Raw genomic sequence first — 17,087 nt, forward strand, 5'->3', positions numbered from 1 at the left:
CAATAGCTCAAAATCGCGAAAATGCGAGACCTAATGCATTGCAAATGCTTGTTTACAAACAGACATCATGGTCAGTCCTGGACATATCAAAATCTACAGCAAGCCTGTCCACACATACAAATGGAATAGGAGGAAAGGGACAAAGTGTGACGGAATAAACTGTGTAGTTATAATTGCCATGAACACAGGAAAAACCGTTCATAAGCCCTGTTCCACTGGTACCACATGCTGCAAAATCAAAAGCATGCTCGCTAAACATTCGAACATGTGAGCCAGGAGTGGAATAGATGTGGGCAACTTCATATCTGGGGCGTATCACGTATTGGCATGGTTAGCGCCCAGCGCACGTTTGAAACAGTGCGCCGGGCACAAATAATGCCAATGTGCCCCATTATGGTGAATGCGCTGCCCTTGGCGCAGCGCATTCATATGAAAACACGGAGCAGCTTCTCTGTGTTTTCACAGTGCCGGCAGTACCCGCTTGCACTTTCAAAGGGGATTAGAAATCCCCTTGCAAGCAGGTGCAGTCAGTGACTGCATCTGCCTGCAAGGGGATGTCTGGAAGGTGCATGGGACCTACTTTAGCCCCTGCAGAGGGCTGCTCTCAGGGGGCGCACGGTTAGTGCCCCTTCTGAGAGCTTTCTTTGACTCTGCGCCCGCGTCTATATTATGGCGCGGGCGCAGAGTCAAAGGAATTCCCTCATTTGCATAGGGCACGCCCATATGCAAATGTGGGAACACCCTCTGTTGATAGCGCGGGCGCTGTAAGTGCCCCAGCGCCATCGGTATTATAGAAGGGGATGCACAAACATCTGCGCCCCTCCTATAATACCAATGTCCCCCGGGGGGGGGGTGAGGGTCAGAGCACAAAGCGGGTTCAAACGCCCATTGCGCCCCCAGGGCACCCTATGTAATACGGCCCCTGGTGGTTCTACTACATCTCCTATATTTGGGAAGAAGGTTTTAAATACTATAAAAGATATAAGTAAGTACACTAGCGGCAATCTACTGACCGTCTTCTAGGATTAGGAGGGGCAAATAATGAACATATGTCCAAAGAGGGCAAATTCCCTCTAAACTTATTACTGGGTGCAGAAATAATGTTAATTTTCGTTACTTGGTAAAAAGAATCCTCCCAACAACCATAGCATGGTTTCATGAGCTATCTATGGGATATTGTAGACCTTGACATGCTTGAATACAGTACTACAGGAAGAGACCCACGCAAGAACACTTATACAGCTATGGGCTTGTATTTTTGAAGTAGTGAGATCCCCGTTAATCACTGCCCAACAGTGGTAAGGAACTAGAAGAGTGAGTTCTTTCACAAGGGGGCTGCTCTGATAATAGCAGAGGGAAAGGGGAGTGGAATTAGAAGCCATGGTTATGTGTTTTTTTTTTACTTTTCCAACATTCTAAACTGGTATGAAAATTACAACCAAAATACTTTTACTGTATTATTTTAAAATATTCCATGTTAAAAATCAATTTATGAAAAGCTTAACACTAGTGAAGAGGAGGGCCTATGGTTCAGCACCTAAACTGAACACAATAAAGTCTGGAAACAAAGAGGGAAATCCCAGTGTGCCTTACTTGATCAATCTGTGTGAACCTGGGCAAATCACTTACTGTTCATTACTTTTCCTCAGATGACGACGTTGGGAGCACAAATTATAGATCGCACTTTGCTACTTAATTAAAATAACAGGTTTACCCCAATAATACAATATTTATTAAAGTATTAAACCAAAAATACACAAATCTCTCTACCCAAGAGAGTATTATTATGCTGCACTGTATTAATGTTATAATGTGCAAATGATAACAAATGATTTACTAGGGGATCTGAATGGTGCAAATGGGTTTACTTTGATCTATTAGTGTGTCTAAGACTTGTCTTTGACTAAAGGTCTGTAACACATCTCCCAGTGTAAAAACGTAACTTGCAAATTCTCCCTCTCCAGTGCAACAGGACTTCCTACATTTCTATTTTGTTTTCCTCGACGTCCTTAGCAGAAGGGACTTGTTCAATAATCTCCTTGAACCAGGGCGGTGTCTAGAACGTTTGCGCCCTACATGGAGCACATTTTTTGTACATCCCCTCGCACGTTTCTTACCAAACACACACTGGTCCAGACCCTCTTCAAAAAATTACAAAGCTACATGTGAGTGGTACCCTTGGTGCTCCAGCAAGGACTGACAAAGAAAAAACCCATGTGGCCTGTAAAAAAGCATGTTTTTATCATTTAACAGCAAATTTACAAAAACCCGATAAAACAGTAGTACTAGGGGACTTTGAAATGTATAATTAAAACCCAAGCTTGCACAGCAGGGCATGTCCTCGTGGGAGAAATGTAACAGCTATAGTTCCCTCAATACGAAGGTGGTCACAGTCTAAATCTGAAATCTGTAAAATAAAAATAAAAGATTTCAACTGGGTAGCTGGTGGTCTCTCCAAATCTTTGGTCGGAGCACCCCATAAAATTATCTTTCTGTGCCACTTTGGACAACCATTGTTGTGCCTTCACAGTCCATGTTGTTCCAAACACTATACAAAGAGGAATTCGAGGAATTGACCTTCTGAAGTCTGTGTTGGACCACTCTCATTGGGTCAATGTATTCCTCTTCTCCTTCAGAGACCATCTCACGCTTATTTCACCAATATCCACTTTACTCCCAAAAAGTCAAAGCTAGATACCCAGAGACAAAAATGAAAGATACGTCCAAAGGCAATACTAGTAGAGCCTACAGAACTCGCATTACAGTAAATAAAACCAACACCATTACAAATCAGGATCATTAGCGTAATGTTATCATTATGAAGGTTTTCTGCCAGTTTAAAACACTCTTTCATGCCGTCTTTAAAATAGCAAACACCCCAACAATCACAAACTGTCTCCTTCTACTCAAGTCGACTTGATATCTTTTACACATGCATCATCTAGCACCTGCATTGTGAGCCTGTTTGGAAACTCACTCAATTTTGGCAGGTCAGGAAAGAGGGACACAGTACGACGAAGTAGGTTTCAGAGAATTCTTAATCCAAGTAGTGTAGCATACTGCATGCATGAAGAAGCTCAGTTCAAGGTAGTATTCCTTTAGTAATACCCAAAATAACCCTGTCACAGATCATTAAACCAGTCTTTCTTCATTCACTTGGGTACAAATTCAGCCTAATATGAACACACAGAGTTCAACGTCAGAATTAGCAAATGGCTACCATACAAATCACCCAGAGCCTTCTGAAAAAATCCTTACATTGAGTAGTCATGCACTTGCATTATGACAGTGGCTTGCAAAAGTAACACATTGGAGTCCATTATGGCACAAGTTGCAAGCATTCCTGAAATAACTTCTTCTAATTGCACACTCTGAATTTTTCAAGTGTTATTAAAAGCCTATAGCCCCAAATCATGAAGTATGCAATGGCAAGGTCATCGAACCCAGTTAAGCAGTCAGTAGCTGTTCACTGTACACATTAATTAAAATCATTAAAACAAAAACCTAACAAAACACCAAATAAAAAATATTCCAAAATAGAACATTAACACACTTACATCATAAATATCCAGATGGGCTGCTTTTGTTTTCTACGTAAAAGTATTTTATTAATCAATCACTAGGTATTTGCACTATAGCCTTTTACCACTGCACATTCATAATTACGGGTGTTATAATCCAGACTTTTTTTGCTGCATTGATAAAAACGGGATTACTTCTAAATGGGCAAATCATCACAATTCAACAAAAGTCGACAGCTTCCTTAACCAATCATATATCATTTCTGAAGAACATTAGTGTGAGACAAAATTTGGTTTTACAAATCAACAACATACAAATACACAAAACATGTGCAAAAGATTCCATCGCTTTCATCACCAAATGATTGTCTCTAGCGGACTGGTGAAGTCCGACAGACGTTCAAACATTTGCAAAGTAATCAGCTACTTAAGAAACATAATATAGGCTCTGCAGGGATTGTCACTTACCGGCCAAACTTTACCTTCCCTTGCCAGGCCAAAGTACACCACTCTATGGTAAATACTCAACCTTCAGCACACCTAGAAAAGAACAAACATAACAGAGTAAGATTCAATCTGGTGTATTTAAGTCAACATTGCCTCTAACTTGTCCATCTCCTGTAATACACCCTATCGTGGGTACCCCAGAAGGATAATTTCTTTCTTGAACCACCTTCAACCTGGACATAGCACAGCTGGTCTGCAAACATCTTTCCAAGTGTAAACAAGGGCTCCCTTATCTAAACTTATGACACCTAAACAATCTGGGAAATTATCAACAAGAAAAGGAGTGGCTTGTACGAGTTTAAAACAGGATGCAGCCCAAATGAGTCAGTCTTAATAACTTAAGACTGCAACACTACACTTAGGGACTGGAAGCCATTTGCCTCTGCCATTCGGCTTGTTCAGTTATTGGACCCAACACCTTCAAAATATCTGCAAAATAGGTGATCTAAATACAAATATATTAATGATTCCTAAGGTGAACAATATCATACAAATGTATTTTACCATCTACACATTCTTCATGCTGTCTTGCCCTTGTTGCACTTTGCCCCATTAGATCTGATGTTGCCCGTAGTGATCTCCAAAATGTATGATTACAATACAAAATTCAATAACCTTCATGCCAAGTTAAAAGCCCAAGAGTATAAAACATACTGGGCACCTCACCCTTGTGCTGAAAAAAATTGTACGATTCCTGCACCGGTGACCCCACATTGATTCACAAAGAAAGGATTGAGTTCAACTCTTAATGCAACACTTACAAGTTAATTCACATTAAATCGCTGTCGTTCCTCATCAAATCGTTGTCATCACACCGACGGACCAGATCCTCTGCACAGGCTCTCTATACATCCGGTAACAAATAGGAGGCTGACCATTTCATCATCAACACATCACCATCTGGAACTGGCTTCCTTCAATACCCTGTTGAGAAGACAAGCATTTAAAATTCAAGAAGTCCCTGAATATTTTTCGCTCACACGTGTAAAAAACATTGAAATTCATCAGTTTCTGTTATCAAATCACGAATCACACACCAGAACTTGCGTTGCCAGCAATGCCGATTTATTAGCAACTGCTTTTGTGTTTCTGTGCCACTGGCAAATTGAAGTTTTGACCGTGGCTTGCAGCAGAACATATGGTGGTTTGTTTTGTGAGTTAATAACCAGAACTGGTGAATTTAAGTATAGTGGTTTTACATGTTTCCACCAGCACCACCATAACTCAGTTTGTAAAGTTTGTGGATTTCATTTTTTTTTTTGTCAAAAGTATTTTTATTGATCAATGAGAAAAAGGGGAAGGTGAATCATGGAAAGAACATGCGACAATCCCGCAACTCAACCCACGCAGGGGTATGCAGTTCATGAGTCCAGGAGCGACCCAGCTGAGTCGGGTCTGGCTGTCGCATAGAAGGCAGTGTCATCAACTGGACGCCCAGGGTAGTGCTACGTTGCTAGCATATGAGATATTAGTCACTGACCCCCTAGGCGGTACACTGAGTCAAAAGTGCGCCAGAAGCTTTCAACAGGGCGCCGTAATCAGCCCTCCATCAAGGTGGGACCCTTGGCATGTGAGAATTCAAGGAATCTTGCTGTGGAGATAGGGCTCTATGCTTTCGATGCAACAGTGCACTTAGTGGGATGAAATAGTCAAAGAACTACCCCCCTTCCCTCCCTCACCCTCCCCCCTCCCTCCTTTAGTGGTGGTAGCAATATAACGTAGGCAAAGAATTAGTTAAGTAGTGACAGGGGTTTAAACCTCAAACAAGTGGAGCTTACGGACGCTGGGCGGGCAGACTGCAGATGGCAGGCCCTTGGAGAGGAACCTCACCAGCGGCCCCCAGCGAAATTCAAAATTTTTGAAGTCATCTAGAAAGATATCGGCCATTCTTTCCAAACTGAGTAGCTTCCACAACCACGAATGCCAGAGCGAGGTGGCCGGGGCCTCTTTCTTTTTCCAGGCTGCCGCTAAAGTGATTTTAGCTGCCCCAATACAGAGCCACAATATTCTCATATCTGCCCTAGTCTGGTGTTCGAGCTCGGGGACCCGAAGGCCCAGCAGGATGGCAGCCATTGTGGTAGGGATGGGGTACCCCAGAACATCTCTAATTTGTGCCAGGATCTCCTCCCAGAACAGGCGTATAACGGGGCAGTCCCACCAGATATGCTGGAAGTCCCCCAGCAACCCACAACCCCTCCAACACCTATCGGAAGTACCCAGGAAGATCAGTTGCAATTTCGCTGGGTATAAGTACCAGTCCATCACTGTTTTCATATGTGCCTCCCTAAGCTCCACCGAGTGGTTGAATTTGGCAATATCGGACCATAGGTGAGACCATTCATTATCAGCGATGTCGCTTTGGAGGATCCCCTCCCACGTGTGCATGTACCTGGGCCTAGGGGAAGTGGTCGTAGTTAGGAGGTGTCGATAGATGAAACTGATCGCCCCTTTCATAGACGCTGTCTTGGTCAGAAAGTTCTCGAATGGTGTGAGGGGTCTTGTAGCCGCCTCCCGTACTTATGGCAAAAGAGCCCAGTGGAGTAGTTGGGCATGGTGGTATCGTTCAGTCTCTAATATCCCATAGTCCCTCTTGCAGTTTTCAAAAGTAAGTGGGTCATAAGTGTGGAACAGGTGGGTTAAAGCTCGACAACCTCCATCCCTCCACGCCGTGAAAGGCCCCTCGTGGGATGCCGGCGGAAAGGCAGGGTTGAAGTGAATGGGTTTGAAGGGGGAGGGAAAGGTGGTCCATCGATCATCAGCGGAGATAGAGTCCCAGACCTTCAATACTGTGCTAGTAGGGGTGCTGAGGTAGACATTCTTTGGACGGTCACACTTGGGCCTCCACACCAAATCCCAGATCGACCTCCCCGCCACGCTCCTATCCATATGTAACCAGTGTTTTCCTGACTCTTGTTGTGACCATTCGACTATAATGCGGAGTTGTGCAGCTTTGTAATACAGATGCATATCAGGCAGTCCCACCCCTCCCTTCCCCCCCCCCGGTCTGCGTAAGGTGGCGAAAGATAGCCGCGCACGTCCTCCCTGCCAAATAAAGCGCAGCAGCATTGACCGTATGCGCCGAAAGAATTCTGCATCTAGATCTATGGGAAGGGCTTGAAAGAGGTAAAGAAGCTTGGGGAGGAGGGTCATTTTGATTGTGTGTATCCTCCCTAGCCAGGAGATGAACATGGGTTTCCATCTGGCCAATTCTGACTGGATCCTAGTTAGTAGCGGGGGGAAGTTGGCAGCGTATAGTTTCTCCGGTGTGGGGGTCAAGTGGACGTCCAGGTATTGAATGGAGGAGTCCGTCCATGGCAAGGGGGTGAGCGACTGGAGGTTAGGAATCTCTGCTTGTGGAATCGTGAGGTTGAGGACGTAGGACTTATCATAGTTGACCTTGAAGCCTGCTACTGCTTCAAAGCGTTGTAGTGCTGTCTGTACCTGCGGGAGAGAATGGGCCGGATCCGAAAGGGACAGCAGGACATCATCCGCAAAGAGTGTGATTTTGTGGGATACCCCTGTGAAGGGTATCCAGCGAATGTCAGGGTTGGCTCATATCGCAACAGCCAGGGCTCAATGCTAAGGGCGAAGAGCAGCGGCGAAAGAGGGCAACCCTGTCTAGTGCCCCTAGAGTGATCAAAGAATTGTGAGAATCGACCATTCACCGCTACACGGGATCTGGGGGGAAGAGATAGTTTGCCCGAATCATAGTTATGAATTTAGAGGAGAAGCCGAATGCAGTCAGAGTCTTAAAGAGGAACCCCCAGTCCACCCTGTCGAACGCCTTTTCGGCGTCCAGTCCCACTAGGACCGCAGGGATATGGAATTTGGTAGCTTTTTCGATAAGATGGATCACCCTCCGGGTATTATCGTGAGCCTGGCGCCCCTTGATGAACCCCGATTGATCTGGGTCTATAAGAGCCGGCATGAGGTTGTTAAGTCGGTGTGCGATAATGGAAGAATAAAGCTTTGCGTCTAGGTTCAGGAGGGCAATCGGTCTGTAGGATGCACATTGACTAGGATTCTTACCGGGTTTAGGGATGACGGAGATAAGTGCCTCCTCCATGGTTCCCACCCTCCTCAGCCATTTGATTAAATAGTTGCACCAGATGTGGGCAAAGTTCAGACGCAAAGGTTTTATAGAAGTATACCCATCCGCACCCGGCGCCTTGTGGGGCTTCAGGGTCTTAATCGCCGTCATCACGTCTTCTCTGGTGAAAGGGGCGGATAATGCCTCATTCCATTCTGGCGATACCTGGGGTAGTGTTAGCCCCTGCAGATACTCGTCTTGGGCAGTGTCATCCAAGCATTCCCCTGTATAAAGGGACTTGTAGAAGTCTCCGAAGAGCTCTGCCTTCGCCTCATCCTGGTGCGTCACCTCACCTCGAGTATCCTGAATGCCCCCAATATATTCACGTTCCCTCTTATCCCTTAGTTGCCTGGCAAGGTGACGCCCCACCTTATTGCCCTGTGAGTAGGAGAGCTGTCAAAGTTTTAGTAGGGTATATTCAGCTCTATTGTCATAGTGGGCTTTGAGTTTACCCTTGATGGCCGTCAGTTGCCGGAGCCCGATCTTGGAGGGCTTTTCCATATGGGCCTGTTCTAAGGTCGAGAGCTTCGCTTCCAGTTGCTCCCATTCCCGACCCCGCTGCCGGTTAAGAGTGGCGTTTAACGCAATGCAGTGCCCACGAAGATACGCCTTAAAGGCATCCCAAGTGTTGTATATGGAGGTCTCCTCTGGGGCATTAAGTGTGAAGTATTCATTGATAAGCTCCCTTAAGGAGGTGCAGGAGAGTTTATCCCTAACCAGGGGGGCGGGGAAGTACCACTTAGAGCCGCCCACAGGTTGCGTTCCCCACTGGAGTCCCATCGCAAGCAGGCTGTGATATGAGACAGAGAGCGGGTAGATCTTGGCTTCTCTCAAATCCCGCCTCAACGACTGACTCACGAAGAAGTGATCTATCAGAGAGTAGGTGTGGTGGACGTGTGAGTAGAAAGTGAAATCTTTAGACTGAGGGTAGAGGGAGCGCTAGACATCAATAAGGCCCAGGTCAGAGATTTGCTGTTGCGTGTCGGGGGAGAACACACCAGTCGCTGATCTGTGGGAGTGTGTGCAATCTAATTCTGGGAGCCAGATCATGTTGAAGTCCCCCATAGCAATCAAAGGCCCCTCTACGAAATCCACCGCAGCTTTCAGTAATGTATGCAGAAAGGTATTTTGCCCTGTGTTAGGTGCATATAAAACTAAAAAAGTGCAGAGCCTACCCCTCAGAAGGCCTTTAACCATGATCCAACGACCCTCCTTGTCACACTGTACCCCCATAGGCTGAAATTGCAGGGCCGAGCAGAACATAAGGGCCACCCCTCTATGTTTCGTAGGTGCGGAGGATCTATAGATTAATGGGAACATCTTGTGTCTAAGGCGAGATTCCTCTTTTTTGGGCAGGTGAGTCTCTTGGAGTCCCACTATATCGAGGTGGTGATCCATGATATACTTCCAGACCTTCTGGCGTTTCTGCGGGGAGTTAAGCCCCTTCACATTCCAGGTTCCTAAAGTCAAGGGTGTCATTAGGAGGGTCTACCAATCAGTATTACAGAAGGCAGGAGTCCCCGGGTATCCTGGTGTGGAATCAAAGGGGCAAACATCCCCCTCCCATCCCGGCCCCTTAGACCCAATTTGGCACACATTTCCCCGCCCATGTCCAAAGCAATCCAGTCCACACGTATCGTCCAGGTCCAACATTCCCTCCCTCCTTGCCCAGCCCGTGCTGCCATTAGAGCTCCTAGGACAGGCGCTATAGACCTACCCCTGCTACCACCACTATTCCATCCCCCCCCCCCTCCCTAACAAACCCCCAAAAAGAGCAAAATACAAAAAAACAAGATAGAAAGAGTCTGAGGAATAAGGGAACATGGGGCCAGGCCCCGAAACTCCAGAACTTGACGTTGGGCTCCCTCATGGTCATGGAGAGAAAGCACAAAAGTTACCTCAGGGTGGAAGCCCCCCCCCGGCACCTGCTGGACTCACGAAGCTTCTGCATTCTGCTCCGCTCCTGCATCGGTGACCTGGGACACCTAATCAAACGCTGCCCCTCGTTCATGTAGCCTTGCGGAGAGGTCCGGACCCCCATTTCGCTGTTGCTTGCCCACTCTCTGCCACTCCGGCGATCGTCGTCGCCGTCTACTGGACGAGCCATCGCCCCCAGGCGCCGGTTCAGAGTGATCTAGGCCCAAAAGGGTCATCGGCCAGCGGAAGATGAGGCGGAACGGGTGCCCCCAGGAATAGGGCACTTTATGCTCTTGAAGAAAGGTGGTCACAGGTCTGAAGGTCCTGCGTTTCTGCAAGGTGGAAGCTGCCAGGTCCTGATAAAGTTGGGGGCGATGGTCTCGGAAGTGGAAGGGAGCCATATCCAGTGCTTTGCGAAGGATCCGTTCCTTCAGTTGAAAGTCATGGACACATACTAGGATGTCAGGGGGTGGTGCCTGAGCTCCGCGTGGCAGTCCCACCCTGTGCACATGGTCCATGCGAATGGTCTGGATGTCTTCCTCCGCCAGGATGTGTTTGAAGAGCATTTCAACGTAGTCTCTCAAATCCACTCCCTCACCCTTCCAGGGGACCGCGCGGATGCGGATATTATTGCGCCGGGACCTATTTTCTAGTCTTCTGCGTGCGCTTGCAGGTCTAAGTTTTGTTCCGTTAAGCGGAGCACATCCTGCTGGAGTTGGTGGAGGTCTTCAGCTGTACTTACATCGTGCTCTTCCAATGTCGCTACCCGCTCCCCCACCTCGTCCACATCCCTTCGCACTTCACGAAGGTCAGAAGCCAGTTGCGAGCGTAGCTCAGCTATGTCTTCTTTAATTGCTGCAAAGAGTTCTCTCATGAAGGCCTTGGTGGCAGGTTCCTCGGTTTCAGATTTTTTGGGAGGGGTTTTTTCCAGTGTGGGCGAGGGAGATGGCGATGTTCCCTTTGGGATCCCTTCGGGATCCCTTCCTTCCCAGGCTTTTCCTTTTTCGTCCTGTTAGACACCATGGTTGTTGGGCCGCGTCCCTAGGATCACTCTGAGGCAAGCTCCCGGTCCAGGGGCAGGGGATAAATCCAGCCAATCCAACGTTGGTCAGTTCGTGGCTTAGACTTTTTTTTTGTCCGTTGGGTTCAGCGCTCCCTCCGCCAGACACCCGCCTCTGAGCCTACGTCTAGCGTCTCTCGCTCTGAGGGTCAGCTCTAGTCCACAGAGGCCACTCCACCACTGGTGGCTGGGGCAGTGTCGCACCCTTCTTCACAGGGGGATATGGCTGGGTGGGCTACCTCCCGGGTGTCCCGGTCACTCAACACCACTCGGTCGCACCCCACGACACAGGTTGGTCATTCAAGCCGGAAGAGGTGGTGCGTTAAAGTGGCTCGCCTCGTAAGTTGCTGGCGCCCTTCTGTGCGAACTGGAGCTTGCTTGTATGTATGGGGGGCTACGGGCGAGCCCGGTCGCTTCACCAGCCAGGCTGACCACCAGGCCCCAGCTGTCCACTGGGTACTTCACTGCTCGCTTATGGCCCAGGTGTTCCTACAGCCGCATTCCAAGCATCTATAATCTCGCCCCGGGGAGCTTGCCGCAAGAGCCGGGTCACAGGCTCACACCGAAGGCCCTTGGGTGTTGTAGGCCCGCGATCCCCGGGCTCGATTTTCGCGCCGGCGGCTCCTCAATTCAGGATTCCCACAAGGCCCAGAGGTGCCGTCGCAGCGTCGCTGGGGAAGGCACTGTCTCGATATTCCCCACAGACCGCCCCAATCCGATTACAGGCAGGGAAGCGGGGTTCACATCAGGAGGGCCGACCGGGCCGCCATCGGTCGGCAACGTAGGCCGGAGATCCCCGGGCTAGATTTTCGCGCCTCCGGGCCGCTGCACAGCCCCCTTGCTTCCTGCAGCCCAACGCACTCACCTCAATCAGCGGCTCCGCTGCTCCGTCGCCAGGAGGTGATAAGTCGATGGCGTCTGGGGTCTGTTTCGAGCCGGCCCGGGGCAGGAAAGCAGGGCGCAGGCTCCGTCAGTCTCCGCACCGGACGGCCCAGCTCCCAACACCAGGCGAGGGCTGCATCGGCTCCGGGCTCGCTTCCTGCCCGTCCCACACTGCTGTCGGCACCCCGGGAGGTCCAGTTTTCGGCACCGGGCCCCAGGGGGAACAGGGCGACAGAGGGTCTCGGGTCCAAACCGTCCAGGAGGGTGCTAAACAAAGCTTGGATGATTCGGCGCCGGAGGGACTTAGAAACACGTCCTACTCCGCCGCCATCTTGGCCAGGCCCCCCGTGAATTTCATTTTTATTATGTACCTAATTTCCAACCATGCTGCGCACAGCTTTCAATAGTGCTCAGCAGGGGTTAGGTGCAGGACCTGGCCAAAGGTCAGGCCCTGCTCCCATCCCACACTCGTCCTGCATGGCCTCTGAAGTCACATTTTCTGTAAGGTCCTGGAAAGGGGCTACGACGCTAGTGGGTGTTATCTAAAGGGCACTGGGGGAGGGGTCACAGGGGGTGGAAGACCTCTGAGAACTTCGAATGCCTGAGGACTACCAGAAATGCTTTGTTAGTTTCTGAGAGTGAGCAGAGTGGGGCTGATGGGTGGCAGAGGTATGCCTCTAAGAGCATGTAGAGGATGTCTATGGTGGTCTGGTGGCTGATAGTGAGGTCTAAAAGAGTTGGCTGAGGTTCCATGTGTGCAGCTAATGGTATGTGAAGAACAGCCAAGGGTCTTTAAAGGCTGCCTTAGGGAATGTGGAGGGCTGCCAAGGGTTTCTCATAGTCAGGTAAGAGTGTTCATGGCCAGCTACGGGTCCCTTGGGCCCTCTGAGGTCCAGCAGAGTGTGTGTGACAAATATTGAGCTGAAAGCAGGTTGAGGGAGTCAATGGAAAGACGGAGATCTAGTAAAGGGAGCATGAAGACTGCATCCTGGCAGACAGTGCTTGATTTCCGAAAGAAAAAGTGCTGGTGCCTCAAGCTCTGCACACAAGCACATGTCAGAGAAAATAAACTTTGGCACACAGAATACCAAGATAGTGGTCTTTGATTGATGATCAGACACTCCCACCCCTTTTTCTCACACTTGCACGTTCCTGCTTTCCCTTTGTGATGGTTTTGCCGTCTTTTTCTTCCTACGTCTTTCCTACCCGTGTATATTTTCCTCTCTTGCACCGGGTAAATATCTGGCACGGGAAAAATTAGTTCCCAAAAATAAGTGGTGGTGGCGGCCCCTACTAGAAACCACTGACTCAAACTACGCACAGCCAGTTGAGTAGATCTAAGCACAAACACAGTGTTCAGTGTGTGTCAGGGAAGCTTTTGCTCCTCTGCCTTGCTAGTGTATGGCAGTAAACCCTGTGTTGCTGCCTAGAGTTGGACACACTTTAACAAAACTTAAATAACGGTCATATTAGAGCTTGCGCGGACTTCAGAATATATAGAAATTCACAATTGAGATATTAGGGGTTGGTAGTTAATTAAAATGACAAGTTGGCAATATCCGTATAATAATTTTCAAGAAAGACAGCAATTCTGTGATTTGGCCGCTCTCTCTAGAATGATTATCTTTCAGCAATACTTCAATCCAAAATTCCTCTTTTACCCAACCAGGAAGGGCAAAAAGTGTAACGCCCTGAACTTTCAGGTGTAATACTACATGATGGCCCTAAAATGACAATCTTATTTTTATTGCGCTACAAAAGGGGATGATGGACAGAGCGTTTGAGCAAATCAAACACTCACCCCAGTCAACTGATCTGGGTTTAATCCATCACTATTCTTTAGCTCACTCAGCCACCCCAGTTCAGACATGGCCATGTGCAAATCAGTCTGACCCTGTACCAACTTAGGTTGCCGGTCCAGGGAAGACATGGCTTGGCAGTTCGCGCTGGACTGTTTCCATGAGGCACAGGGTCAGACTGATTTGCATACGGCCATGTCTGAACTGGGGTGGCTGAGTGAGCTAAAGAATGGTGATGGATTAAACCCAGATCAGTTGACTGGGGGGGGGAGTGTTTGATTTGCTCAAACGCTCCGTCCATCATCCCTTTTTGTTTCGCTTTGTTCGCCCTAAGTTGGCAGGGTATGCTCAGACGTGAGTCCCTTGCTCACTTGGCCACTGGATTCAAGATAGCCTGGCTGATGAGGATTATGAATCCGAAATTGGTCCCAGGATGCTTGTTTCTGGTCCAGGGAAGACATGGCTTGGCAGTTCGGGCTGGACTGTTCCCATGAGGCACAGGGTCAGACTGGTTTGCATACGGCCATGTCTGAACTGGGGTGGCTGAGTGAGCTAAAGAATGGTGATGGATTAAACCCGGATCAGTTGACTGGGGGTGAGTGTTTGATTTGCTGAAGAGCTCCGTCCATCATCCCCTTTTGTTTCGCAATCTTATTTTTATTTACATACAATAGATTTCTCTCCTATACATTGCTTCCCCATGAATTTTGTGACACTCTGATTGCACTACATAGATGAATAAATATACTTTCGCCACCAAATTCTAATTTCTTGAAAATGACATCTCAATTTTGATTCAGGAGAGCAAAAAAATGACATTAAAAAAACGTCCAATATATGAACAAACATACGCTACTGACATTTGATTTGTTTAAATTATAGTTCACCTGCATGCAATAAAGTGGGATAAACAATGGTAATAGAGGCTGACAGAGTACATGGGCTAAATGGGCTAAAAAGATACTGACTGATAAAAACATGCTTGTAGGAAACTCAGTTTACAGCTGAGAAACAGAGTTAAGTCAATGATGGTGTGCCCAACCAGATGCAAAGCCACACCTCTTCTTTTGGGAAACAGTGGAGGAAACTTTTCAGTGCATGATAAGGTTAAAAAGTCACTTAAACGGGGGCGTGGCCAGCGGCATGGAGGAGTGAGACGTGCCTCGGCTCAGCTCCCGGCCCGCTGTTTAAATCTGGCGATCATTTATATCCCAAACCGAATAAAAACCTGCAAAACGGCAACCGGAAGTATTGCGGATGCATTGACCGCGGCTTCGCCGGTTATTCTGCCGATCTGAGCCCAAGAAGGAACGGAGGCTGGAGTGGCGCTGTGGAGGCAAGATGGCGCCTGTGGGGAATCGGCCAGCCCGGCCCTGATCGGAGCAACGCCGAGGCACGTCGGCCCGAGAGCTCGCCGGCGGGCGGAGTCGAGAAACGGGGAGGCGCGGAGAAGAGAGAGACGGGCGCCCGCTCGGCGCTCCCGCACCCGGTGAGTGCCTGCCTGCCTGAGTGGCGTGGAGGAACGGCCCGTCGGAGGCCTCTACCTCGGAGCAGAGGGGCCCGGATCTGGGCCCGGTGGTGACACCGAGAAGGCCGCGTGGGAGCGGCGCTTCCCTGGGCCCCTCTTCCCCCCCCTCCCAGTGATTGCAGTCGGTGTGGGGTGGCCAGGAGTGCGACAGAGGACCCGTCGCGGAGGGGGTGTGGCAGGCTTGCTCGTGCGGAGGCCCCCGCCGGAGCGAAACTGCCTTAGATCCCGGGGCGCCACGGACGGCATCTGGATACCGGAGCAGGCTTGATCGGCCGGGGACCCATCTCGTGGATGCTAGCAGATAAGCACATATTGAGTGAGGATCCGACCCCTGATTTCCCCTGTGCGCTGCCCGGTGGTGCTCGTTTTTTCGAACATTGTGTGCGGGACGGACACGCTCCGGGGGAGTCTTTGGGACTGGCCCCCCCACCTGTTGTGTGCTACGTCCTCCTGAACATTTGTGTCTGGCACGTGGGGAGCTATGGGGAAAAGGGATCCGCCTGCACGAGCGGCTCGGCAATAATACATTGAAAACTATACAATGGCGAAAGCACAGAAAGAGCCACCCCAGAATTCCACGGAAAAGCCCGCTGATATGGCCGCACTCCTGGAGGCGATTCAGGCCTCTAGAATTGATATCAAGGACTCCAGAACAGCGCTGGAAACTAAAATAGTGGGATCCGAAGTGCTACTGTTGCGCCAGGACTTTCGCAACCTTACTGAGAGGGTAACTACAGCGGAATCCAGAATCAGTGAAGCGGAGGACTCCGTCGCCACCCTCCGCAAAGAAACGGCGGAGCTGCAGGCGTCACACCGACAGTTGCTGTGGAGGGTGGATGACGCAGAAAATAGGGCAAGACGGAATAACCTCCGCTTCGTAGGCTTTAGGGAGGGCATTGAACGGACTGACACGGCAGCCTTCCTCCAAGACTGGCTGCGTACCACCTTCCCGCATGCCCAGTTCTCTAACCGTTTCGTTATCGAAAGAGCACACCGGGCACTGTTGGCGAGACCACCGGAGGGGGCGAGGACGCGGCCGATCATTGCGCGCTTTCTGAACTACGCAGACAGAGGCCTCATTCTCCGTGAAGCCAGGAAGACGGGTGAGCTGAACTTCGAAAACTCCGACATCATGATTTTCCCGGACTATAGTCAGGATGTCCAGAAGCTGAGAAGGTCGTATGATTCGGTCAAGGCGAAACTCCGAGACCTACATATCTCGTATATGCTGCTCTTCCCGGCTAAGCTAAAGGTGATGTTTAAAGGCAAATCGCATTTCTTCAGCCGCCCGGAGGAGGCCTGGCAATGGCTGGAAGAGAGACCCCTGCTTCGAGAAGCTGAGGAAGAGGGCCGCAGGATCCAAACGGAGCTCGCGGCAGCTAACTTTCGGAGAAACTCACTGAAGCCCCCCGAGATCCCAAATCCCGCGAATGCGGCGAGGCTCACAGCCGTCACCCTATATGAACTCCCGTTTGAATGGCAGAGGAACAATGGACTGCGATGCCCCCTCCGCTGCCACGGGTAATCGAGAGGCCGGAACCAGAGGTCAAGCTCCTCAGCGCTCAACGGACGAGGGAGAACTGGACAATGGGACATTATCAGAGGTGGATGAGGCGACGGACCGCTCAACACATCTGCTGGAGGTGCTGATCCGAGAGATGGAGCAGGGGGCGACTGGTGGAACAGAGGAGCAAGACGTTGATACACAAGACTCGCACTCGTGAAAAGGTTTGGGACCTACATCCGTGTCGGCAGCGGGCCGCTGCTGATACCAAGCAAGTTA

General features: G+C 49.5%; 1 protein-coding gene across 3 annotated transcripts in view; it reads right to left on the reverse strand.

The window, feature by feature from the left end:
* The window catches only part of KATNB1 (katanin regulatory subunit B1), a 633,244-nt gene that overhangs the window by 584,781 nt on the left and 31,376 nt on the right, over positions 1-17,087 (reverse strand). For all 3 annotated transcript variants that reach the window (XM_086945006.1, XM_086945005.1, XM_086945004.1), the window contains exons 2-3: positions 4,790-4,952; positions 3,990-4,061 (exon numbers count right to left, since the gene is read on the reverse strand). The gene's annotated coding sequence lies outside the window, so the exon portion shown is untranslated. The remainder of the gene's footprint in view (positions 1-3,989; positions 4,062-4,789; positions 4,953-17,087) is intronic.

This window comes from Lissotriton vulgaris, chromosome 12 (assembly GCF_964263255.1).
Source record: "Lissotriton vulgaris chromosome 12, aLisVul1.2, whole genome shotgun sequence".
NCBI lineage: Eukaryota > Metazoa > Chordata > Amphibia > Caudata > Salamandridae > Lissotriton > Lissotriton vulgaris.